Genomic DNA, 27,708 nt, shown 5'->3' with positions numbered 1-27,708 from the left:
AAAAAGTCCGGAGTGATTCTCGCCCGTTTTCCAGCGGGCATGGGGACTTAGTCCCCAGAAGGGAGAATCCCAGCCCATGATTTTGACACTTTGTCTGTTTGTCTGCAAACCATTTATCTCAAAAGCAAATCAACAGATTGAAACAAAATCTTTATTGTATGCAGTTGGATATGGACCATGGAAGAACTGGTCAGTTTTTGGCAAAGTTACAGATACAATCCTGGAATTCTTTAACGATTCGTTAATGCTAGGAGATAGGGTGAGTTTACTTTTTTTTAAGAATCATAGAATCACGACAGAGCAGAAGGAGGCCATTTGACCCATAGAGTCTGCACAAACCCTCTGAAAGAGCACCCTAACTATCCCCGTAACCCAGTAACTCCACCTAATCATTTGGACACGAAGTGGCAATTTAGCATGGCTTATCCATCTAACCTACAAATCTTTAGACTGTGGGAGGAAACGGAGAACATGGAGGAAACTCACGCAAATATGGGGAGAATGTGCAAACTCACACAGTTACCCAAGACCTGAATCGAACCCTGGCCCCTTGTGCTGTGAGGCAGCAGCAGTGCTAACCACTGTGCCACTGTGCTGCCCCCAATATTACTGGTTATTTTATTTTGAATGTTGTTAATCATTTTAGAATGTTAAAGATTGCTTCAGCTACTGTGATGCAATTTGTCACAGCTGTCAAAGTGTGAGCAGAGTTTTCAGAGAAGGTTGTTCGATGTGGTTTGGCTGAAACCTCGTCAGTGAGATGAAAGCTCTCAATTAAAAGACTTATTTTTCAGATTTGTAGTTGCAGAGCATCATCAAAACAGGGAAAAACATCAAGGAAGTGTTGTGAAATTATAATGACATTGAGTTAACATAGCATGGTCATGTATGCTGTCTTCACTTGTTCCCATTTTGTAATCTATTCAAGCTATGGCCTTTACTTGTACTTTTATGTTTGTTGTGCTTATTACTGTCAGATCACCGTTTGAACATTGTGAGGATCTATCTCCAATATCATATAGTAATGGTCATATAGGAACATAGGAATTAGCATCAGATGTAGGGGCAGTACAGTGGTGCAGTGGTTAGCACTGCTGTCTCACGGCACCGAGGACAAGGGTTCGATCCAGGCCCTGGGTCACTGTCCGTGTGGAGTATGCACATTCTCCCCATGTCTGCGTGGGTCTGACCCCCACAGCCCCAAGTTGTGCAGGGTAGGTGGATTGACCACGCTAAATTGCCCCTTAATTGGAAAAAAAAGAATTGGATACTCTAAATTTATTTTAGAAAAGCATCAGAAGTAGGCAAATCAACCCCTCAAGCCTACTGAGCCATTCAATCAGATCATGGCCGATCTCTTCCTGGTCTCAAATCCACCTTCCTACCTATTCCCCATAAAGTCTGAAGTCTGAAGACCCGCACATCCAGACATAGGAATAGCTTCTTCCCCACAGCTACAAGACTCCTCAATGACTCCCCTTCAGACTGATCTGTTCTCTGTAAGAACACTATTAACGATGCCCTATGCTGCTCTAGATCATGTATTTGCTTTGTTTGGCCCTTGTTCTGCACTATGACCAATCACTGTCTGTCGATGTACCATTTGTCAATGTACTCTGTTGATTATTCTTTTTGTCTACTATGTACGTACTGTGTACTTTCCCTCGGGCGCAGAAAAATACTTTTCACTGTACTTCGGTACATGTGTCAATCAATCAAATCAAAATCAAATCAAATCCAATCCTTTAACCCATTTTTAATCAGAAATATATCTATCTCCTTCTTGAAACCATTTAATGAATCAGACTCCACCGCACTGTGGGCCACTGAGTTCCACAAATTCACCACCCTCTGCGAGAAGTAGTTTCTCCTCATCTCAGTTCTAAATCTACCACCTTTCAACTTATAACTGTGATCTCTCATTGTAGATTACCCCACAAGGGGAACATTTGGTCTACGTTTGCTTTATCGTTCCCTTTTAGTATTTTATATACCTCGATCAGATCCCCTCTCATCCTTCTAAACTCCAGCGAGTATGAGTCCAAACTGTTTAATCTCTCCTCATATGGCCTCATTCTGGCCCAAAGGTTAAAATTCTAAATTGGGCAAGGCCAATTGCAGGTACCTATTTGAAGGCAAGTGGACAGCTGGTAAGTGGGAGTCTTTCAAAAGGTGTTAACTAGGGTTCAGGGTGAGCACATTCCTCTTAGAGTGAAGGGTAAGGCTGGCAGAAGGAGGGAACCTTGGATGCCTCAGGATATTGAGGCCATGGTCAAAAGGAAAAAAGAGGCCTATGATATGCATACACAGCTGGGATCAAGTAGGTTCCTTCAAGAGTATAGGGCTTATATGAGTAGAGTTAAGAGAGAAATCGGAGGGCAGCACGGTGGCCAAGTGGTTAGCATAACCGCCTCACGGCGCTGAGGTCCCAGGTTCGATCCCGGCTCTGGGTCACTGTCTGTGTGGAGTTTGCACATTCTCCCCGTGTCTGCGTGGGTTTCGCCCCCACAACCCAAAAATGTGCAGAGTAGGTGGATTGGCCACGCTAAATTGCCCCTTAATTGGAAAAAATAATTGGGTAATCTAAATTTATAAAAAAAAAGAGAGAAATCGGGAAGGCAGAAAGGGGACATGAGATTGTTTGGCAGATAGCACAAAGGAAAATCCAAAGAGCTTTTACAGATACATAAAGAGTAAAAGGGTGATGAGGGAGAGGGTAGGGCCTCTTCAGGATAAACAAGGACATCTATGTACGGATCCACAGGGATAAGAGAGGTTCTAAATGAATATTTCTCATCAGTATTTACTGTTGAGAAAGGCACGAATGCTAGGGAAATTGGGGAAAGAGAAAGTGATGTCTTGAGGAGTGTATTTATTACAGAGAAGGAGGTGCTGGAGGTATTAAAGTGCAACAAGGTAGATAAATCACCAGGACCTGATGAAATCAGGGGGCCTCACGGTAGCATGGTGGTTAGCATCAATGCTTCACAGCTCCAGGGTCCCAGGTTCGATTCCCGGCTGGGTCACTGTCTGTGCGGAGTCTGCACGTCCTCCCCGTGTGTGCGTGGGTTTCCTCCGGGTGCTCCGGTTTCCTCCCACAGTCCAAAGATGTGCGGGTTAGGTGGATTGGCCATGCTAAATTGCCCGTAGTGTAAGGTTAATGGGGGGATTGTTGGGTTACAGGTATACGGGTTACGTGGGTTTAAGTAGGGTGATCATTGCTCGGCACAACATTGAGGGCCGAAGGGCCTGTTCTGTGCTGTACTGTTCTATCTATCTATCTAAATGTATCCCAGGACATTGTGAGAGGCTAGGGAAGAAATTGTCAGCCCCCTTGCTGAGATATTTGAATCATCGACAGCCACAGGAGAGGTGTCTGAAGATTGGAGGGTAACAAATGTTGTGCCCTTGTTTAAGGAGGGCTGTAGGGATAAGCCTGGGAACTATAGACCGGTTAGCTTTACTTCTGTAATGGGTAAATTGTTAGAAGGTATTCTGAGGGACAGGATCTACAGGCATTTAGACAGGCAAGAGTTAATTAGAGAAAGTCAGCATGGCTTTGTAAGAGGAAAGTCACGTCTCACCAATTTGATTGAGTTTTGTGAAGGGGTAACCAAGAAAGTAGATGAGGGCAGTGCAGTCGACGTTGTCGACATGGGACTTTAGCAAGGCCTTTGATAGATACCGCATGGTAGGTTGTTGCAAAAGGTTAAATCTCACAGAATCCAGGGTGAGATCATCAATTGGACACAAATTTGGCTTGGCAACCGAAGCCAAAGGATGGTTGTGGAGGATTGTTTTTCAAACTGGAGGCCTGTGACCAGCTGTGTGCCTCAGGGATTGGTGCTGGGTCCACTGTTATTTGTTATATATATTAATGATTTGGATGATAATATAGGAGGCAAGGTTAGTAAGTTTGCAGATGACACCAAGATTGGTGGCATAGTGGACAGTGAAGAAGGTTATATAAGATTGCAACAGGATCTTGACCAATTGGGCCAGTGGGCCAATGAATGGCAGATGGAGTTTAATTCGGATAAATGTGAGGTGATGCATTTTGGTAGATGAACTCAGGGCAGGACCTGCTCTGTTAATGGTAGGGAGTTGGCGACAATTACAGAACAAAGAGATCTAGGGGTACAGGTTCATAGTTCCTTGAAGGTGGAGTCGCAGGTGGACCTGGTGGTGAAGAAGGCATTCAGCATGGTAGGTTTTATTGATCAGAATATTGAATACAGGAGTTGGGATGTCTTGTTGAAGTTGTACAATATATTGGTAAGACCGCACATGGAATACTTTGCTCAGTTCTGGTCACCCTACTATAGGAAGGATATTGTTAAGCTAGAAAGAGTGCAGAAGAGATTTACTAGGATGCTACCAAGACTTGATGGTCTGAGTTATAAGGAGAGGCTGGGACTTTTTCCCCTGGATTGTAGGAGGCTTAGGGGTGATTTTATCGAGGTCTATAAAATAATGAGCATCAATAAGGTAGATAGTCAACATCTTTTCCCAAAGGTAGACGAGTCTAGAACTAGAGGGCATAGGTTTAAGGTGAGAGGGGAGAGATACAAAAGACACCAGAGGGGAAAATATTTCACACACAGGGTGATGAGCATCTGAAACGAGCTGCCAGAGGTAGTGGTAGAGGCTGTACAATTTTTTCCTTTAAAAAACAATTAGACAGTTACATTGGCAGCATGGGTACAGAGGGTCACGGGCCAAATGTGGGCAAGTGATAGAAACTTGGCAGCATGGACAAGTTTGGCCGAAGGGCCTGTTTCCATGCTGTAAATATCTATACGTCAACCCTTTCATCCCCAGATTCAATCCGGTGAACATCCTCTTAACGGCCTCAATGCCACCGCATCCTTCCTCAAATGTGGATAAATTTGATTTATTTAGATGATTTGATTAAACATGATTTATTTATATTTCCAGAAGGCCTTTGACAAGGTGCCGCAGAGGAGATTGTTAAATAAGTTAAAAGCCCGTGGTGTTTTTTTAAAAAATGTATTTATTCAAAGTTTTTCAAAAAGTTTTACAGAACACTCCAAAAAGGAAAATAATACAAAGAGAAAAGGGCAACATGCAAACAAAACAACTTAACCCTCTGAACGATAAACAGTTTAACAAATTAACACCCAACTCAAAACAAAATAGGGCAAGCGCCCCTTTCAAAAAGGAAAATAAATCAACCCCCCCCCCCCCCCCCAGGTTGCTGTTGACCTCCACCTAACTTTACGCGAGAAACTCAAGGAACGGTTGCCACCGCCCGGAGAACCCCTGCAAGGACCCTCGCAAGGCAAACTTTATCTTCTCCAACATAAGAAACCCCGCCATGTCATTGATCCAAGCCTCCACACTTGGGGGCTTCGCGTCTTTCCACAATAACAAGAGCCTTCTCCGGGCTACCAAGGAGACAAAGGCCAGAACTCCGGCCTCTTTCGTCTCCTGCACTCCCGGATCCTCCGATACCCCAAATAACGCTATCCCCCAATCAGTTTTACCCGAGTGTCCAAGACCTTAGACATGACCTTTGCAAAGCCCTTCCAGAACTCCGCAAGCGCCGGGCACGCCCAGAACATATGAGTGTGGTTTGCTGGGCTCCCCGAACACCTCACACATCTATCCTCCACCCCAAAAAACTTACTCATCCTCGCCCCTGTCATATGCAAAAGCCCGTGGTGTTAAGGGTAAGATCCTGGCATGGATAGAGGATTGGCTGATTGGCAGAAGGCAGAGAGTAGGGATAAAGGAGACTTTTTCAGGATGGTGACTAGTGGTGTGCCTCAGGGGTCTGTGCTGAGATCACAACTTTTCACAATATATATTAATGATCTGGAAGAAGGAACTGAAGCCATTGTTGCTAAATTTGGAGATGATACAAAGATCTGTAGAGGGACAGGTAGTATTGAGGAAGCAAGGGGGCTGCAGAAGGATTTGGACAGGCTCGGAGAGTGGGCAATGAAGTGGCAAATGAAATACAATGTGGAAAAGTGTGAGGTTATGCACTTTGGAAGGAGGAATTTAGACATAGACTATTTTCTAAATGGGGAAATGCTTAGGAAATCAGAAGCACAAAGGGACTTGGGAGTCCTTGTTCATGATTCACTTACGGTTAACGTGCAGGTTCTGTCGGCAGTTAAGACGGCAAATGCAATGTTAGCATTCATGTCAAGAGGGCTAGAATACAAGACCAGGGATGTACGTCTGAGGCTCTGGTCAGACCCCATTTGGAGAATTGTGAGCAGTTCTGGGCACCGTATCTAAGGAAGGATGTGCTGGCCTTGGACAGGGTCCAGAGGAGGTTCACAAGAATGATCCCTGGAATGAATAGCGTGCTGTATGAAGAACAGTTGAGGACTCTGGGTCTGTACTCGTTGGAGTTTAGAAGGATGAGGCGGGATCTTGTTGAAACTTACAGGATACTGCGAAACCTGGATAGAGTGGACGTGGAGAGGATGTTTCCACTTGTAAGAAAAAATAGAACCAGAGGACACCACCTCAGACTAAAGGAACGATCCTTTAAAACAGGAGGAATTTCTTCAGCCAGAGGGTGGTGAATCTGTGGAACCCACTGGTCGCAGAAGGCTGTGGAGGCAAAATCACTGAGTGTCTTTAAGACAGAGATAGATAGGTTCTTGATTAATAAGGGGATCAGGGGTTATGGGGAGAAGGCAGGAGAATGGGGATGAGAAAATAATTAGCCATGATTGAATGGCAGAGCAGAATCGATGGGCTGAGTGGCCTAATTCTGCTTCCACGTCTTATGGTCTTAAATAAGGAGACCAAAACTGGACACAATACTCCAAATGTGGGTCACACCAACACCCTATACAATTGCAACAACACTTCTCTACTTTTATACTCCAGTCTTTTTGCAATAAATGCTAACATTCGATTTTCCTTTTTAATTACATGCTATACCTGCACACCGATTTTCTGCAATTCATGAACAAACACACCCAGATCCCTCTGCCCAGACACATTTTGAATCTGTTTTCCATTTAGATAATAATTTGACTTTCTATTACTTCGGCCAAAATGGATAACCTCACACTTATCCACATTAAATTCCATCTACCAAATTTTGGCCAAATCTCCTAGCCTACCTATATCCGACTGTAAAATCTTTATCACAGCACATTTATGAGTGCAAGTGTCACTTCACAGCCCATTATCAGTACCTGCATTGTGCTTTCTTGTTCTCCACTCTTTTACCCTATCCTTCAAGTCATTAAACCCAGCTTCTTCGCCTTCTACTTAAACATTCAACCAATATTTAAACTTGTCCATGACTGTTCTTGCATGTCCTACATTTGCAAATCCCTCAGTTCACTCAACCCCACTGGACTTTATAACATCCAAGTATCCACATTCAGTGTTTCAACTTTGGATGTGTTAACTCTATCCAATGTGCCCGGATCATTAACATTTTTGTTATTCAGCCGTTGGTCTACCATTTCTCTTCCTCAGGACCTCCATCAGAAAACATATGCTGAATTAATCTCTATCTCAGAAAGGATCACATGATGCCTCACAGCTTTCTCAATTTTCTCAGGGACCTCAGCCTTGATGAAAGTCCATCTTCTTGCACGTAGAGCATTCAAATGTGCAGAAAAAATGAGTTGTTGTACCTTCTGGTGCAAGAGGGCTGCCACAAAACACAGGAGACAATTAAACTAATTTACAGGCATTATACCCTCTAATCATCTGGAGTTAACTTTTTGCATAAACCTCCCATGCCAGGGTAGTTGTCAATTTGCAGTCTAGTTAATCAGCTAAACTTTTACACAGTGTTTCATGACAGCATGTTTCCTTTCACAAAGGCTATTACTTTTCCAAAAAAAACTTAGAATATTGTCATGGGAGTGTCCCTTTAAGAAATGTTTTTGTCTTATCACATGGCTTCAGTGATATCATTGTGTGGATGGAGCTGGGCTGTGGCTCTGAGTTTTACTTTTGCTTTGAGTTTTGGACTGGTTTGAACTGCACAGGTTGAAAGAAGTGTCTCTCTATCTTCATTTTAAAAGTTGTTTTCAGACTGCTTGATAATTTAAAAGAGATAATTCCTTTCTGGAAGGAATTCAAACCTGCTCTTTGAAAAGGGGAATAGAGTATCAGTAACAAGTCTTATACCAGTGAGAATGCCATGTGCTGGGCCACACCTTTGAAAGGTATTTCTGGTTTTACCTGGATTTTGTTATTGAATTGAACAGTTAAGGGGGAATTCATTCAGGGTAATACATAGATTATTGTAGCTGTGCGGGGTCTTTGTGTTTGTAATTGAGAAAAGTTCTTGCTGTCTTTGTTTATACAAATGTTAACTAAATTCTTAGAATAAAGTTTGTTTTTTTGATTAAAAGCGCCTAAGAACTCTGTTGAATAACACCTGAAAGGCAGGCTCTTGTGCTCATCATAACCAAAATCAATAAACAGTTATAGGTGAAGTGAACTCCATAATATACTTTGGTGTTTTCTAAACCCTGGCCCATAACAGTATCCAATTATTTTTTTTACTAATTAAGGGACAATTTTGCATGGCCAATCCACCTACCTTGCACATCTTTGGGATGTTGGGGCGAGACCCACGCAGACACGGGGCGAATGTGCAAACTTCACATGGACAACACAAAGCCCATTGCTGAAAGAAATTTCGGCAGCGTATTCATGACTTTGATGTTCATGTTTTTATGCATCTCCCTGAACATAGCTGTATTGGGGAATTTGGCAGTCAAAATCTTACTCTGTTCTCCAAGTCCGGTTTCTATCATTTCTTCATGCTTTTGTCGATAATAAACCTTTTGCCCTCACTAAGTATTATTGTAGAAAGACCAAATCTAGTTGGCAAGTCTTCAACATAGAATCATAGAATGTACAGTGCAGAAGGAGGCCATTCGGCCCACTGAGTCTGCACCAGCCCTTGAAAAGAGCATCCCACTTAAACCCACACCTGCACCCTATCCCCGTAACCCAGTAACCCCACCTAATCTTTTTGGACACTAAAGACATTTATCATGGCCAATCCACCTAACCTGCACATCTTTGGACTGTGGGAGGGAACTGGAGCACCTGGAGGAAACCCCAACATGTGCAATGAAAACATTTCTGGCATTGTCCCATACCTTTAGATCCTTGATAACAACCTCATTAAAGGCACATGCCCAATGGAAGGTTTCAATGGCAGTGTCTTCCGATAATCTTCATGGATTTTACACTTCGCCCTCAGCTCTTCTATTAGTCTTGTATACAAGAAGTGAAATCAGAAGTAAAGTATTTTGTGAGATGGATGTCCATCAATGAGATGGTGCTATAGGTTTGGACCTTCAATAAGAGTCTTGGATGAAATTTCCAAGAAAGATGACCCATTAAATGAGTTGTTAAATCTACTTAAATTGCTATTGTGATCGTTAATAAATGAGACGTTAATTCTGTTTAAATTCCTGTGGAAAGAATAATTTCCTTCAGCCTTAATGGACCAAATTTAGCTCACTGGGCTAAATCGCTAGCTTTGAAAGCAGACCAAGGCAAGCCAGCAGCACGGTTTGATTCCCGTAACAGTCTCCCCAAACAGGCGCCAGAATGTGGCGACTAGGGGCTTTTCACAGTAACTTCATTGAAGCCTCGTGACAATAAGCGATTTTCATTTTTTCATTTCATTTCAAATGGAGCATTCCATATAGAATAGATGACACAGTGATTTCGAAATTGTGAAATGGGTCAGATACTGGTCGCACGTGTCAACATCTATAAAGGCTGAAGGAAGTGATTGTTTCTTCATGAATACTTTCAAGACAGAAGAGGGTCTCCCACTCTGAGAAACAAATACCAGTTAAACAGGAGCCTGTCCATCGGTGACACATTAGTACAATTCAGCACTCATCCTGACCCAGGGATCCAAAATTTAATTTTGTCAATTATGTATACAATCTGTACAAACGTATTATTTTTTGTCCAGGGAATGATTATGTGTTTTCTGAAATCCATTAGAGTCTGACAATAATTCATAGGCATTTAACAAATCATCTTGGAAATCTGATCCAAGAAGACTTATAGAATACTGTCCAAAATCTCAACACTGTCCCACTGATGGACGTCCATCTCACAAAATACTTCACTTTTGATTGTACTTCTGGTAGGAAGCAACCACAATGAGGCCATACCTTATTTCCTGTTTGGTCAAGTCACACCCCTACCCACACATCAACTCCATTCTTTCAATGTTTATATGGTTCAGACTTTAAGAAAATTGGATGGTGGGGGTTGGCGGGGGAGGCAGGGGGGTAATCATATTCTGACAATTTACATTTATTTTCTGTCATTTTTCTCTGGCTGCGAGGAGTATAGTTTTCTGCCGGTGTTCTTCTCTTCTTCCAATCTTCATCTGTGGGGAAGGATCTTCTGATACCATGTTCGACTTCAGAAAAAAAGTAGCTGAAGAACAGACAGGAGCCAAACAATACACGCTTTTATATTTATTTAGAACAAAGAACAAAGAAAATTACAGCACAGGAACAGGCCCTTCGGCCCTCCCACCCTGTGCCGATCCAGATCCTTTATATAAACCTGTCGCCTATTTTCCAAGGATCGACTTCCTTCTGTTCCCTGACCATTCATATATCTGTCCACATGCATCTTAAATGATGCTATCGTGCCCGCCTCTACCACCTCCACTGGCAAAGCGTTCCAGGCACCCACCACCCTCTGCGTAAAAAACTTTCCACGCACATCTCCCTTAAACTTTCCCCTCTCACCTTGAAATCGTGACCCCCTTGTAATTGACACCCCCACTCTTGGAAAAAGCTTGTTGCTATCCACCCTGTCCATACCTCTCATAATTTTGTAGACCTCAATCTGGTCCCCCCTCAACCTCCGTCTTTTGAACGAAAACAATCCTAATCTACTCAACCTTTCTTCATAGCTAACACCCTCCATACCAGGCAACATCTTGGTGAACCTCCTCTGCACCCTCTCTAAAGCAACCACATCCTTCTGGTAATGTGGCGACCAGAACTGCATGCAGTATTCCAAATGTGGCCTAACCAAAGTCCTATACAACTGTAACATAACCTGCCGACTCTTGTATTCAATACCCCGTCCGATGAAGGCAAGCATGCTGTATGCCTTCTTGACCACTCTATCGACCTGCGTTGCCACCTTCAGGGTACAATGGACCTGAGCTCCCAAATCTCTCTGTATATCAATTTTCCTCAGGGCCATATAGTCCGCTCTTGAATTAGATCTTCCAAAATGCATCACCTCGCATTTGCCTGGATTGAACTCCATCTGCCATTTCTCTGCCCAACTCTCCAATCTGTCTATATTTTGCTGTATTCTCTGACAGTCCCCCTCGCTATCTGCAACTCCACCAATCTTAGTATCATCTGCAAACTTGCTAATCAGACCACCTATACCTTCGTCCAGATCATTTGTGTATATCACAAACAACAGTGGTCCGAGCACGGATCCCTGTGGAACACCACTCGTCACCTTTCTCCATTTTGAGACACTCCCTTCCACCACTACTCTCTGTCTCCTGTTGCCCAGCCAGTTCTTTATCCATCTAGCTAGTACACCCTGAACCCCATACGACTTCACTTTTTCCATCAACCTGCCATGGGAAACTTTATCAAACGCCTTACTGAAGTCCATGTGTATGACATCTACAGCCCTTCCCTCATCAATTAACTTTGTCACTTCCTCAAAGAATTCTATTAGGTTTGTAAGGCATTTATAGAGGTACACATTGCAAGCATACACTTCTTAACTCAATGACTACTGTTTTTCTGTCAGTGTCTGTATAGGGTCTCTGGTGAATTTCCTTTCCATATTCGGAGGTAATATGACTTTGTTTCTTTAACTTTTCTGGTAGAATATCCCAATGAGTCAAGGTATTCTCTGAATCACTTACTTTGTTTTCTGGTTACCCACTAATTACTGACTCACTTACCAGTGCAAATGGCTCTAATTTACCTGATTGAAACCTCTCTTAATTCTGAACACCGTCATCGGACCTTCTCTTAGCTTTCTTTGTTATAATGACGAGCCAAGTTTCTTTCTTCTCTCCTCACAATGATATCCTTCTATCCCTGCAACAGCTGAGTGAATCTCCTCTGTGTCTTTTTCCATAGCCATGCCAGTTTTAAGGTATGGCAATTTAATACTAAATTATTTGGGCCACAAAACCATAATGGCCTCAGTTGAAAGGAAACTGATTCTGAGCATGGTATAATGTGAGGAGGCCTTCATTTTATATTATCGTAATAGATCGAATTGCTTTATTACTCAAAAGAACAAATTTAAGGAAATAACCGTGCTAAAACTCTTCATTGTTATTGTAAACTATTGTAAAAAACATCATTGTTATTCTAAACTATTGTAAACTAACTTTATTTCCTCAACACAACTTGTTAATTAAACTATTAAATGTCACAGCAAATTAAAGAAAAGTTATTTTCCCTTAGTTGACAAAAATGGAAAAGATATGATTTTTTAAAATAAATGTTTTAATTGGATTTTTGAACAGAGTATATTTAGCCGTTATGTACACAGGATATGATATATGATATATATACGTAAGTAGGCATCCATTTGTGCTGGCGAGGCAATTCCGGGGGGGCAATCCTCGAATGGGTCTGGTGCCGGTGTTGCCCCTCGCTTCTCCCGGCTGGATTTCGCCGCCGTTGTCTTCTCGTGCACACTGCCTCTTCAGCCAGCCCTCCCGTCTTCCGCCTATGTTCTCCTTTTTCTCTGTTCCTGTGGATATCAAGTTGGTTAACGTTTCCCTGCCTTGCCCCCCACCCCCCACCTACCTCCCTGGCTCTCCTCTATTGTTCCCTGTCTCTTCCCTCCTCCCTCCCACCCCCCCTCCCGCCTGTGGTTTGCCTTTCCTTCCTCTTAGATTGAGTTGTCTTCCCCCCCCCCCCCCCCCCCCCCCCTTCTCCCGATCTATCTCACCCTCTCATGCTTTGGCTGTTTTCCCCTGGTTCCTGGCTACCTGGCTATTCTTCTGCAAACAAGTCCCAGAACAATTGGGTGAATGGCTCCCACGTTCTGTGGACGCCGTTGTCTGACCCTCGGATGGCAAATTTAATTTTCTCCATTTGGAGAGATTCCGAGAGGTCGGACAGCCAGTTTGCAGCTTTAGGTGATAAAAAAAAATTAAAATTAAAATTGCTTATTGTCACAAGTAGGCTTCAATGAAGTTACTGTGAAAAGCCCCTAGTCGCCACATTCCGGCGCCTGTTCGGAGAGGCTGGTACGGGAATTGAACCGTGCTGCTGGCCTGCCTTGGTCTGCTATAAAAGCCAGCGATTTAGCCCAGTGCGCTAAACCAGCCCCTGCTGCTGACCGCCAGCCAAACAGGATTCTACGGCGGGCGATCAGGGAGGCAAAGGCAAGAGCGTCCACCCTCCTCCCCATGAAGAGATCTGGCTGGTCTGAAACCCCGAAGACCGCCACTTTCGGGCATGGCTCCCCCCATCCCCACCACTTTGGACATTGCCTCAAAGAAGGCAGTCCAGTACTCCACAAGTCTGGGGCAAGACCAGAACATGTGGGGCGTAGTTGGCCGGGCTCCTTGGCACCATTCACATCTATTCTCCACCTCTGGGAAGAACCTACTCATACATGTTCTTGTTAAGTGGGCTCTATGTACCACTTTTAGTTGCATCAGGCTGAGCCTTGCGCAGGTGGAGTTGACCCTGTGCAGTGCTTCGCACCCCACCCTATCTCGATCCCCAGGTCCTCCTCCCATTTCATTCTTGTTGTGTCCAGTACGGTGTCGGCCCCATCTACCAGTCGGTCGGACATGTCGCTACAGCTTCCTCTCTCTAATATGCTTGTGTCCAGTAACTCTTCCAGTAATGTCTGTCGTGGCGGTTGTGGGTAAGTCCTTGTCTCCTTTCGTAGGACGTTTTTGAGTTGCAGGTACCTTAGCTCGTTCCCCTGGCTAGCTGGAATTTATCCATCAGTTCGTCCAGCGTTGCGACCCTGTCATCGGTGTATAGGGGAGGGATTCTTCCATAATCGGCGGGCGGGCAACTCCGGCGGGACGGAGTGGCGTGAACCACGTCAGCCTCGGGCCCCCCAAAGGTGCGGAATCCTCCGCCCAGCCCGGAGTGGTTTGTGCCCCGCTGGCCGGCGGGAAAGGGGCTTGGTGCCATGCCAATCGGTGCAGAAGGGCAACCGCCGGCCGGCGCAAGTTGGCGCATGCGCGGGAGTGCCATCATCTGCTGGCGTCATCCCCACGCATGTGCAGAGGGCTTTGTTTCTACATCGGCAATGGCGGACTGCTACAACCGCCAGTGCGGAACAATAGAGTGCCCCCACGGCACAGGCCCGCCTGCAGATTGGTGGGCCCCGATCGCAGGCCAGACCACCATGAGGGTACGTCCCGGGGCCAGATCCCCCCACGCCCCCCCAAGAACCCCGGAGGCCGCCCGCGCCGCCAGGTCCCGCTGGTAAGGACCTACTCCAGTTTACACGGCGGGACTGGCAAAAAATGAGTGGGATTTCGGCCCATTGCGGGCCGGAGAATTCGGGCAGCCCCCGGGCCCATTGAGTCGCGCCGGTCCCCGCCATTCTCCGAGGCGGGCAGCGCAACTCCCGCCTGGCCGATTTTTTGGGGGCTGGAAAGTTTGTAGGACGGCGAGGGCGGGATTCACGCTGACCCCCGACGATTCTCTGACCCGGCCGGGGGGGGGGGGGGGGGGGGGGGGGGGGGTCGGAGAATCCCGCCCAAGGATCTGACTGTCAGTGTCCCCTCATCCTGTCTCACACCTGATGAAGGTGGCGTCAGTCAGTTTTGTTGTGAACCAATGGTTGTTACAGACGGGAGCTTTGTCCGACATTTTCGTCAGGCCACATTGCTGCCGTAGTTTGTTCCAGGACTGGAGGTGACTATCAACACTGAAAATTGAAAATCGCTTATTGTCACGAGTAGGCTTCAAATGAAGTTACTGTGAAAAGCCCGTAGTCGCCACATTCCGGCGCCTGTTCGGGGAGGCTGGTACGGGAATTGAACCATGCTGCTGGCTTGCCTTGGTCTGCTTTCAAAGCCTGCGATTTAGCCCTGTGCTAAACAGCCCCTGGGTTGCTGGAGTGTTTTTTGGGTGGGGATGGGAGTGGCGCCGTGGCGAGGGTCCGGAGGGGAAAAGATATGATTTAAGTCTGAGAACCTTTTGGTATATGTATTCTGTTAAAATATTCAGAAAGGGAATCAAATTTAATTGACGAATGAAATTCTGTGATGGTTACTTAAAAGTTTAGAATTTCTGAAGGCACAGGAATGAATAGATTACAAGGTATTAACAAATTGAGTTAACCAAATCAATCAGTCTGTTGGGATGTGAATAATACCATAAATTACAGACATGTATTTCAAGCAGTTTATAACTGTTAGCTGAACCATGGATGGGATTACACCTTTGATACAAGATATAGTACATGATAGAAAAATTTATATTTATATACAGGTTCATTGTAGCTTTTGAAATTTTGTGTGCAGCATTTTGCATCGTTGCAGATGTAAACTCTTTGCGCTTGGGACACAATAGTATTCACACTGCTGGATAAATTATTGTGACATTATTATGATAAGATTATCAAAAACAACCTGCAAAATGGTCTGCAGTTGAGATATTCTATATTCAGATCTCACATGACATTGCTTACAACAAATCAGAGGACATGATGTTTTGTAACAATAGAGGTGTTATGAATAAAATATAATGGAGAAATTATTACAGTAAGCAGAATATTGATAAAAGATGCGCACTATATGCAGAACCTTTCAATATTACGAGCAGATCATTGAATTACTGACAGTAATTTGGAGGATAAATTGTTTTATGATGAGGAAAATATTACAAGAAATAAATATAGTGCTTACAGGAAGAGGGTGTTATCCATAAGTTTGTAATGCCAGAGTTTGCCAGCACTGGGAAGAGAGTGCAAAGTGGGGTAGCACTGCAAGTTTCAGTATCCAGCGCCGGCCCTAGGGTTGCTGGTGCCCCGGGCAAGCTGAACTTCGGCGCCCTTCCGGGGGGGGGGGGTCGGGTCGGGTCGGGGGGGGGGGGGGTCGGGTCGGGGGGGGGGGGGGGGGGGGGGGGTCGGGGCGGGGGGGGGGGGGGGGTGCGGAGTGACCTGGTTTATGATCGGGACTCACCGATCGGCGGGCCGGTCTCTCTGTCGGCAGGACTCGTTGATGGCGCCCCCTAGCACATGGCGCCCCGGGCGACTGCCTGAGTTGCCGGTACCTTGAGCCGGCCCTGTCAGTATCAATCATATATTAAACGCATTTTAAGGGACTGGAAGTTCTCAGAGTCTGTATCCTTCCACAGGTCACTTTTCCACCTAGATTTGTATCATCATCTAACTTCTTTTTAAAAATAAATTTAAAGTACCCAATTATGTTTTTTCCAATTAAGCAGCAATATAGCATGGCCAATCCTCCTAACCTGCACATCTTTGGGTTGTGGGGATGAAACAAAAGCAGGCACAGGGAAAATGTGCAAACTCCACACAGACAGTAGTGACCCGGACCGGGATCGAACCCGTGTCCTCAGTGCCGTGGGCAGCAGTGCTAACCACTGTGCCACCATGTCGCCCTTCATCACCAAACTTATATACATTATTTTCTGTCTTTTCATCCAAGGCATTGATAAAGATTGTATAGCTTCTTACAGCACTCCACTAGTTAGAGCCTGCCAATTTTAAAATGCCCTGTTTATGCTCACTTTCTGCTTACTATCAATTAACCAATCCTCTATTCATGCTGGCATGTTACCTCTATCTCTAAGAACCTATTAGCATTTTGTGTGGCACCTTCTCCATCCATCCACTTGGGGGTGGGTGGGGTGACCTGGTTTCCCCAGTTGCTGGTCTCCCTCTCTCGGGTGTGGCTGACGGCATCCCTCGCCTCGTGGGTCCACTGATCCGCTCGCTCACTTCTCCTGTCCTTTGCAGCAGATTTTGGTCTCTGTGGCCTCTGTAGTTACTGCTTCCTAGCATTTCTCCTTGTCCATGTATTGTTGTGGGTGAGGGGATGCTTTTGTTCGATTTTTGTGAGCTAATTTCGATGAAAAGTGCCTATTTTCTAGTTCTTCGGAGAAGAGCCACCTTGAATGCATTAACTCGGCACATCCCTGTAACTGAATACGGGCCATTCTTCAACTGAGGGAACTTGCATAAGTAAGATATCAGATAGCCAATAACAATATTAGAGCGCAACGTGCATCACCTGGCAGTTAAAGGAATGCAATGATGGCCCAAGGATGTTCTGGAAGGTTGCAGATACCAGATGATGGATTGACGCAATCACTATAAAAGGCCACAGCCAAGACAAATCGCCAAAACATGTGCTACTCAGGGAAGAAGACACGGCCATTAATGGCCCGCACCTGGCTGATATACCCACTTCCAGAAACAGGACAATACAACTAAACGGCATCATCGCGACCAATGTCCCCCCCCACCCCCCCATGATGGTGGAACTACTGGTAAGGTCATCCATTGAAAATGAAAGTAGGCTTGGGCCATGTGGTCTCTGTTATCGGGGAGCAAACATATGATCACCTCCAAACTCGTATTCAACTCCTGAGTTTGAAGATATGAAAGCTGGACTAGCCACCTACATGGGGAAACCCATTAAGAATAATGATGTTACCCCAATGATGCATCGTTGTGTGGGGAATAAGGACCAAGTGTAATGGGGAGAGATTGGCTCCAGTAGATCAGGCTGAACTGGTTAGAAATCTTCAGGTTGGGCGTGGGACTTGGATAACGTCCTGGTCACGGGCACTTCAAAATAAGAGCACCTGGCGAACCTAGCAAAAGTCTTGTGGAGACCCCCAAGAGCTAGTGTACACCTGAAGAGGGAGAAATGTGGTTTTCACGCAAATGAAGTGACTGATTGTGGCTATCGGGTGGATATAAAGGGTTCACATTTGGTGGAGGACTGGGTAAAGGTCATCAAGGAGGCACCATCTCCAAGAAACACTTAGGAATTAAATTTCTTCCTGGGATTTGTAAATTATTGTGGGAAATGTATCCTGAATTTGGCCAACTGACTGATCCCCTTGCATACCTTGCTATGAAGTATTAAAGACGGTCTTGGGAGGCACCAGATGGAGGCTATCAATAAAGTTGAACAACAACTGCTGTCACCCAACTTATTGGCCCCTTTTGTCCCGAAGAAGGAACTAGTTTTGACATGTGATGCTTCCCCTTACGGGGTTGGGTCGGTACTTTCACACCGTTGGAAAAACGGAACAGAAAGTCCCATCATATAGGCATCCAGGATCCTTTTGGATGCCGAGCAGAGGTGGTCCCAAAATGAGAAAGAGGGCTTGGCAGTCGTGTTTGGAATAAAACAATTCCACCAACACATCTACACCAGATGTTTCATAATAGTAACCAACCAAGAGCCCTCATTGGAACTTTTTTAAAAGGATAAAGCAATCCCCCTAGTTCCTCCGCCCGGATACAGTGTTGGGCCCTGTTACTTGCACGTTATGAATACCTTTAGAGCACCAACCTGGAACCAGAGTAGCGAACGCCAATGACACCCTCTGCCCAAGGGCCTGGCTCCTTTACAGGCACTGGAAGTGGTCATGATGGCCCGAAGCTCTTTCTAGAGTTTGCCAGTGTCCACAAAGCAAATTAAGCCCGATTGCCTAAAGGTCCAACTCTGTCTAAACTGAAGTACATGCTCCTGAATGGTAGATTCTGTGGATAACCCTCAGAAGAAATGAAACCCTATCTGACTAAGAAAGACAAGCTTGGTGTTGAGGACGATGTCATTCACTGGGCTCCTGAGTAGTTGCCTCTTGCCCAGGCTGGTGTCTAATACTTATCGAACTACATACATAATGGCCATTCTGAAGTGTCAAAAGTGAAAGTTTTCGCCAGCAGCTACGTCTGGTGGCCCGGTCTCGACTTGGACATCATGGACCTGGTGAGATGGTGAAATCTGTGCCAGGAGAATCAAAAACTCCCTTCCTCAGCCTCCCTACATCCATGGGAGTAGCTTGGCAGGCCAAGGTTGTGAATGCACTTGAACGTTGCTGGGCCTTTTATGTTTTTGATCCTGGTATAAGCATACTCCAAGTGGCTAGAGATGCACGGCATGAGCTCCACTGTTTTCCACGTTACAGTTGCAAAATTATAGAGCTTCTGCATGCGCGGAATGCCAGAAGTCCTAGTTGTCGATGTTGGCACTGCCTTCACCAATGGGGAGTTCCGAAATTTCATGCTATCCGATGCCATCAGACACATCAGAGCAGCACCAATTGTCAAATGGACTGGCAGAACGGGCGGTGCAGAATTTGAAAACTGGCATGAAGAAGCAACCTGCAGCAGCCATAAAGACCACATTGGCATGATTTTTATTCGATTATAGGACCATTCCTCACACAACAGGAATCACCCATGCGGAACTGCTAATGGGACGGTGGTTCTGTATGAGAATAAGCCTACTATTCCAAAACCTGGCGGGGAGGGTGGAGTCCGAACGAGGGAACCTGGAGTGCCCCAAGAGCAGGGAGTCCGCTCCTGAGTAAGCCATTCATTACCGGCTGTGGAGGTGGCCGCCACGCCAACTGGGCAACAGCTCAAAGCCGATTCAGCGCCCATCCCTCCGGATAACGGGGTCCCGGAGCCGGAGATCAAAGCAGAGGAAGCTGATGCCCCACCTGAACTGGACCCCGAAGAGGAACCCGCACCAGCAACTCTTTAGCACTCCATCCGGAAATGAAGGTCCCCAATTTGGTTCACACCACCAGATTTGATTCCACTCTTGACTGACCACAGACCAATTGCCAAGCGACGGGAAGGAATTTCTTGCATCGAGGGTACTGGGACAGAAACGAACGTAAGGGGTTGGGGGGGGGGGGGGGGGGGGCGGTGTTATGGTGGCCACGAAGGACACGGGAGATCATCAATAGATTTCCCTGTGAGTTTCGGGATGTATCAGTTTCCCTGTTGTGCGGACGGGAGCTCACCCAATGGGAAACAAGCAGCGAGAGTTTCAAACCCACTGCTTCAAGCGGGGGGGGGGTGGGGGGTATTCTGTCGTTCCCAGGGTTTGGCTGTAAGCCACGGCTGCAGCCTCTGACTAATAGGAAACAGAGGACCATACCTTGCGGCTCTGGGGCATCATAACTGGGGGACGTACGCCGAAGATGCACTGACAGAATGCCTCAAATGTTTCCATGTAAGGATTGCATAGAAATTGCCGGGTAGTTAAAACTTCCTTTGGAAAATTGTCCTGCAATGAGAACCATCTGAAACTCACAAACTTGAGTTGGTTTCAACTGTCTTAGAGCAATAGTTACACAGAAAGGATGAGAAGAATTTAAACCACTCCTAACTTTTGGGTAGCTTTAGCGCTGACCTCTCCATACCCCCGACTCTCCTCAAGACACCCCCGACACCCCCCCCCTTTCCCCTTCTATTGGACTCCCTGTCTACCCACACCCCTGTCTACACCTTCCCAACTACCCACCCTCCGAGCTTTCCCCCGTCGAGACCCCTGACGAGAACTCCCTCCAGTCGAGAACCCTCCGCCCCCACCCCCTCCTTGTTATTGAAAATATGGAAGATGTGTCATTTGAAACATGGAAGTCTGGCAATATCTGGTCTGAGAGAAACATGAGAGGATACAGGGAAAGATCCCACAAAGGGTTAACAGCAGCTGCAAAGAGCAGGATTATAAAATGCAGATTCTTTCTCCCAAACAGGCTTAGCAAAAACAGGATTTTTGTATGAAGCTAAAAACAATGGTTAACACCTTCATTGAAAGTAACCATCTTAGTGAGCCTCTGGAAAAGTATGGATGAGAGTTTCAGTTGAGTGAGTGATAAACCTTTCAAGTTATAACCAAGTGGATTTTTAGCATACAGCTAAAAGCAATGATTCACACCTTCATTGAAATTAACTATTTTAACAAGCAGCTGGAAAGGAAAGGATGAGGTTCAGTTGAATTTGGTGATAATTCTAGGTGTGAAATTCTGCTAACATCAAGTAAATTAAAGAAAACTGGAGACTATCAGTCTACGAGAAACATCATTTAAAGCCAAAATCAAAGTCAAAATTATGAGCTGAGGACACAATTGGAAAATAAAACTATAGAAATGACAGGAACCAAAGCAAAATTCGCACCTCTATTGAAACCAAAACATTTTTGAACATCACAAAGGAACTTTGAACATCACAAAGGAAACAATGTAATCAGATACCTGAGAGGTGAGGTCATGTCAAAATGAATACTTAGTTGTATTAGAATGTTTAGATCAAAGATACCTTTTACAATCAAAGTGAAATAATAGTTACTTTACAATAATGTCATAAAAACTTAATAACTGTTAGAAAGAGAATATAAACTGAGAGACCAGAGCAGGAACTACAAGAACTCAGAGAGAAGCAGAGAAGGAACAAGAGAAGCAAGCAGAGTCAGCTTACAGCCAGCTCGGTCATGGGAAAGATAAGACATAGCAGGTGAGCTAAAACAGCTAATACATCTAAGGAAGCCTAGAATTTAAAGAGGAGACAGAGTCAGTTCAGAGATAGCCAGCAGAGCCAGCTCTCATAGCTCAGTACATTGGACCGACAAGACATAGCAACCGAGCTAACCAGCGAATACATCTAAAGAAGACCAAATTTTAAAAAGAAGATTGCTTGTCAAGTTGGGCCTGAAGGTCCCTTCAACCAACCAGAAGGGTCCAGAAGCAAGAACTTTTTATATTCCTGTAAAGACAGTGATTTCAGCTTTCAAAATAAAAAATATAATAATAAAATAACTTAATTTAACCTGAAACAGTGGTCATTCCAAAGTCTACTTGACTTACTTAGCAATGCGGGACCCAGGATCGATGCTACTGAAGTAGGACATTTTTTAAGGCTATATTGGATTCATATTAATATTTACATCATCAAAGCATTCTTCATTTATTGGACTGATTGGCACCATTTATGATGTAAAGGGATGGGCATTCGTTTGAATCCCATTTTTGCACAGCTGAGAAACCTTTTTCGAACGAAATGGAGAATCTATAATCTGCCTAGCAACAGCACAAAGCTGCATCTTAAAACGGCACCATGGCCAGAAGATCGGGATATCTGCGATTCAAGACCCTGACAGTGGGGCAAATATATATATATATTTTGATTAAAACTAAGACTTATAAAATGAAATGTTGTAAAACCAAAATGACCCAGGCAGGCAAAAGAAACCTAAGGATTAAATATATTGATTAGATTAGTTTTACACACAGACACAAATCCTATCAAACAGGAGGCTGACACAATAGATTCCCAGGTTAACCCAGGAACCACACTCAACACCTAATTAAGGTACAGCATAGAGATAATGGGACCCCATTGTAAATCAAGGGAACACCTATTAAAACCAAGCAGATACGAAACATTGACGTCAGAGTCAGGAAGCCCGGGAAATCATGTATCTGTACTATTTATCTGTACTATTCAAATGTAAAACGGCAAAAGCCCGCCAAAACCTTGCAAATGCTTGTACTCTCTATAAATATTGAACCTTGTCTGCATATCAGCGAGATCACCGTGGTCCAGCCATTGTTAGGAGCTGGCTGCGTGGGTCTCCCTGAAGGACTTCAGAACTTGTACAATACAGGAAAAACGCTTTGAACCTTGCCTTGAGACTCGACCTCTTGAATGCACTGGCACAAGGGATTTTTCCCTACAACAAATGTCGCTGTGAGCAGGGGTTGATATCTGACTTCTTGACTGGTGGCCACGGTCTGGAAGCCGGGATCAAATTTAAACGAATCTGATAAAAATCCAGTGCAGCCAAGAACGGGTACAAGTCTCCGTTCAAAGTGAGGTACCTTTAAAGGGTTAGGGTTTGTCTGTTTTAAATATTGTCCTGGAGAATTGTATAATCTTGCCATTTTTTTTGAAATAGTACAGAGAATTTTTTGAGTAAAAGAGGATGCCGGACAGAGATACCGTGCGCTAAAGAGGTGTAGGTCAAAGACGACCGTGTGGAAAAAGGTAAGTAAAACCTTAAGTGAAACTTTTAATAGGAGAAATAGAGAACCAGAGGTAAAGATAACAGTTTTTAGGGTATTTGATAACGGGAAATATAAGGATAAGAACCGCATGCAGAACTAATTGGTGTGACTCACCCAGGACTGTAAATGAAACCGCTGTCTGTGCCAAAGCTATACTGTAGGACAAGGGAGTGCTTGACTCGAGGTGCCCTACCTTAAATCTGACATTAAGAGGAGGAATCTCCCACGCTAGGGTTAGGTGTTGAAACGGGCACTGAGAGATACAGGCACTCAGGGAGCAAGGCACGGACAGTGTATAATCGGGTAGCAACACCGACTCTGTAGAGGCGAACAACGCAGAGTCGACACAGTTACTAATTTTAACAGGGGCTTTGATAACAAATACACATGTGTAAGTGTTGAGGAAAAGGGGACCCAATCCATCCTGACCAAGAGACACGACGACGGAGAGTCCATTAGGGGCCCGGGCGGAGTTTGATAACCTTGTTCGTCTGTAAGGAACACCACAGCCCATAGCAGGGTACCAGGGAGCTGAGACTCCCTCTTTGGGGTGATGGATCAGCCTTGCTGGTGGGTGTGGTGGCCAAGCGGGAGGCGTTGTACTCAAAGGGGCTGGGAACAGGGTCCGACAAACCCACTAAAGACCAGCACACATCCCAATAAGACAACATAAAATAGACCAAGCGTGAGGTGTCAGGAATAGTTGGGGGAGCACAGGGGCAAGAGGCTCACTGGGGCCCCACTACGAGACCCTACAGCAATACAGACGGTGCTGGAGCAGTATCAGTGAAAAGGAGATAAGGGAGAGAAAGTTGGAGCACTTTTACTGTTAGAACCAGCATACGGGGGTTGCAGGACTGCTAGACAGCAAAATGGCAGACCACGTTGATAAAGGGGAAACTGCAGTAGCTCTCATTTTTAAGTATTTGTTAGCCAGAGAAGTGATTGTTGAAAAGATGAAACAGAACGGGTGGAATGCATCACAAACTTTGGAAGATCAAAGAAAATGGGTAGATAGAGTAAAACGGGATAAAACAAAGGTAATGGGAGTAATATTGGTGACCCAGTTAGCTGGCCTAATTGAGAAGGTAAATGCCTCTATGGAGGAGAGACACAAAGAAACAGGACATATTAAGGTATTGCAGGAGAGAGTGAGAGAGTTAGAACATAGAAACTACATTGCGGAGATAGAGCAGTGATCAGAGGAAACGGACCCTCTGCCCTCATACGAGTCAGTGCAGAGCGAAGCAACAGCTCCCATACTAAAGGGAGACATAAAAAATTATAATCTAGCGCCAGTCACCAGAGGAGGGACGGCAGCACAACCGAAAGCGACCTATAAGCCTTTTACCCCAGGGGAAAGACAGTAGATTATGGCCTCACTGGGGAAGTTAAAACCCAGAAGCGCAAACTCGGAATTTTGGGGCGAACTAGATACACTCTGGGTAGGGCACCAATTACATTTGAGGGACATACCCCAGCTGGTCAGGGCAGCCTGCCCAGCGGATAAATGGAGGCTAGTGGCAGGAGGGCCAGCGGCCCAAGCAGCACAGGACTATAATGGAGGAAGGTGGACATATGCCGTTCCTGCAACGGCTGAGATAGACGCCCTGCAGGCACCCTTCACAGAATTCAAGACAAAAGTCCAACGGGTCTTAGGGAACTCCCCCACTAATTGGAGCAGGATCACGAATACCAGACAAGGACGGGGGGGAAAGTGCATCGGAGTTTGGAGAAAGATTATTCCAAGTATATAGGGAGTGTTCAGGACAGGACAATGTGGATAGGAGAGACAGGGCTTTTATCCAAGCATTTAAGGACGGGCTATCGGAGGCACACCAGGAAGTCCTTAGGATGGGGGTGATAGCATCCCAGGACTATGACGAGCTAGTCGAGTGGGCTAGCGGGATAAAAGAAAAGAAGGGTGCCCAGACCAGAGAGGACCAGGACCCCCCATAACGGAGGTGAGGGGAGAAGCGGGTTCAGCTGCTACACATGTGGCCAGCCAGGGCATATGGCTAGATTCTGCAGGGAAGCGCCATTCAGGGAGAAACCCGAGGATGGCGGACTCCGCTGTGACCACTGCCACAGAGCAGGGCATACCGAGGCAATGTGTTAGGGGAAACATGGGAGACCCCAAGTCCACTACAGACCAACCCCGGGGGCATCACATCCCCGGAATTCACAGGGGTGACTACAAGGGACCCAAAACCAGGGAGTTGGGAGACAGGAGAGGATTAGTGTAGCCACGCCCACAGAAGACAGTGAATCCCGACAGAAGCTGGTGTCCGTCCACACCACGCATCGACCAACACAGGTCGAAATCTCCCAACCCGTAGCTCCCATTCACAGCAGGAAAGAGGAGGCTAGAATATATGTGGAAGCCTTGGTTTGGGGTAGGGAATGCCACATGTTAGTAGATACAGGAGCAGCAATATCAATTACAAACCTTTCCTTGCCACTAACCAACAAAAGGATATACATAACCCGGGTAGGGGGGAGAGAATGCCCGACTATCTTAGCGAGACCACATTGGTAGAAATTAACCACACGTATATTCCAATGCAATTTTCCGTGTGTCAGAATAATGAGGGCACAATCATGGGAAACGACCTAATGAAGGAATACCAGGTGCTGATAGATTGTGGGAGAAGGGGGTTCATTACCACAGTAGGTACCCCCATTAAACATCAGCAGCGAATAAGGGCTCTGCTAGCAGCTAGTGAACAGCCTAAAGAGGCTGCAGTAATCAAAATAAAAGCCCACCAGCGGGAACCAGGGAAGGACACCCCGGGGTGGATTCATTTCAAAGGAAACCAAGCCGCAGACACAGCGGCACAACAAGCATTGGAGAATAGCGATATTAAAAGCCTGGCCCTTGCAGTGACAGTGGTAGAACAGGATGAAATTGACATACAGAAATTACACAGGGACATTACTCAACAAGAACGAGATAGATGGGAGGAGTTGGGCGCAGTTAAAGGGACAGATGGGGTTTGGAGAAAAGATAACCGGGTATTGGCACCAGGATGCATCCAGACCACATTATTAGAACTACACCACGGACTCTCCCACACAGGCAGGGATGCAATGATACATAGCCTGGGGAGAGAGTGGTGGTGGAGAGGACTAGGACGAGATGTGGCTACATACTGCCGCAGATGCACTATATGTGCACAGCACAACCCAGGGAAACCCATAAAGGTAAAGATGGGATATCAACCTAGACCAAAGGGACCCTGGGAACAGATACAAATGGACTTTATAGGAACCTTGCCTCCCTCTCACGGAAAAACATACTGCCTAGTAATAGTTGACCAATTCACCAGGTGGGTGGAAGCATTCCCCACAACCAATTGTACAGCTCCAACGGTAGCCAGGATCTTGGCAACCGAAATTATTCCCCGATGGGGGATGCCAACTCAGGTTGATTCGGACCAGGGAACATTTTACAGGAAAAATTATGAAGAATATTTGCCAATTATTGGGAATAAAACAGAAATTTCACATCTCCTACCACCCACAAAGTTCCAGGATGGTGGAGAGGATGAATCGGACTCTAAAAGTAACTGTAGCAAAAGCAATGCAATCCTCAGGTAGAAATTGGACAGAAGTCCTACCTACGGTTCTGATGAGGCTTAGAGCGACCACAAATCGAACTACCGGCTTGACTCCATACGAGCTGGTGACCGGGCGAGCAATGCACTTACCCGAAAACATTATCACAGGTGGGACAGACGTGGGTCCGATAAAAGATCGGATCCGCCGGTACATCCGAGACCTCAGCACCCAATTAAAGGGGATGCGCCGGTCTGTAATTTCAAATCAGGCACAGGTTGACACACAGGAGGACTCAGAAACATTACCAGAGGTCCCAAAAGCCGGGAGCCGGGTCTTAACAAAAATGCTTCCTGCAAAACCAGGATTTGCCCCGAGATGGCACGGACCTTACGAGGTCATTATTAGCGGAGACACCTGTGCCTGCATAGATATAAGGGGACAGGGGATCTGGAAACACTGGACCCAATTGAAGCTGTATAAAGACAAGTAAACTAAAGGTACTGTTTTCATTGTTCAAATCTCATAGGGACCAGGACCAGACCTACGATCAAGACATCAAAACCAATAACCTTTAATTTAATCACCTGTTTGTTTATTTTCTGTATATATCGTAACTATTGTAAAAAGAAAAAACCAAGATGGGAGTAGAGATACATTTAATGATAGCCATGACCATTGTAAATACGCTCCAACACATGAGGGTTAGGGGAGCAGAACCACCAATAGTGGAAGAAAACCTATTCCTGAGGACACACCAGCAGATCTATGGGAATAGGACCGCTTGTTACTCTTCAGCGCGATCGGTAAACTCTTTATTTATCGCAACACCAGGGTGGCTCCCACAAGACCTGTTTACTATTAACACAACGGGGGCGCCCTGCAAGGAACATTTTGGACATTTCAAACAAGGGATACAAGGGAGATGTGTAGAGCTCACTGAGCCGGGAATTTCGGGGGGGATGGGACCCCAACGGGGAGAGACACATGGGGACTACCCACAATGTTTCAAGGGAAAGGGATGGGGGTGCGTGCATGCCTTTGTCCCTAAAAATGACTAGTGCGCTGAGGCCCATTGTGCCCTCCAGGAGTGCCGGGTCCA

The 27,708-nt window shown here is 45.6% G+C and overlaps 1 long non-coding RNA gene across 1 annotated transcript; it reads left to right on the top strand.

Moving 5' to 3' along the window:
• The first annotated feature begins 193 nt into the window (after positions 1-193).
• LOC119977614 lies at positions 194-27,363 on the top strand. Its single transcript, XR_005463238.1, has 3 exons — positions 194-259; positions 22,940-23,028; positions 27,136-27,363. It is a non-coding gene; the product is annotated as an uncharacterized LOC119977614 (long non-coding RNA).
• The last annotated feature ends 345 nt before the right edge of the window (positions 27,364-27,708 follow it).

Source organism: Scyliorhinus canicula, chromosome 14, assembly GCF_902713615.1.
Source record: "Scyliorhinus canicula chromosome 14, sScyCan1.1, whole genome shotgun sequence".
Classification (NCBI taxonomy): Eukaryota; Metazoa; Chordata; class Chondrichthyes; order Carcharhiniformes; family Scyliorhinidae; genus Scyliorhinus; species Scyliorhinus canicula.
This window is presented reverse-complemented; position numbering and strand designations above follow the sequence as displayed.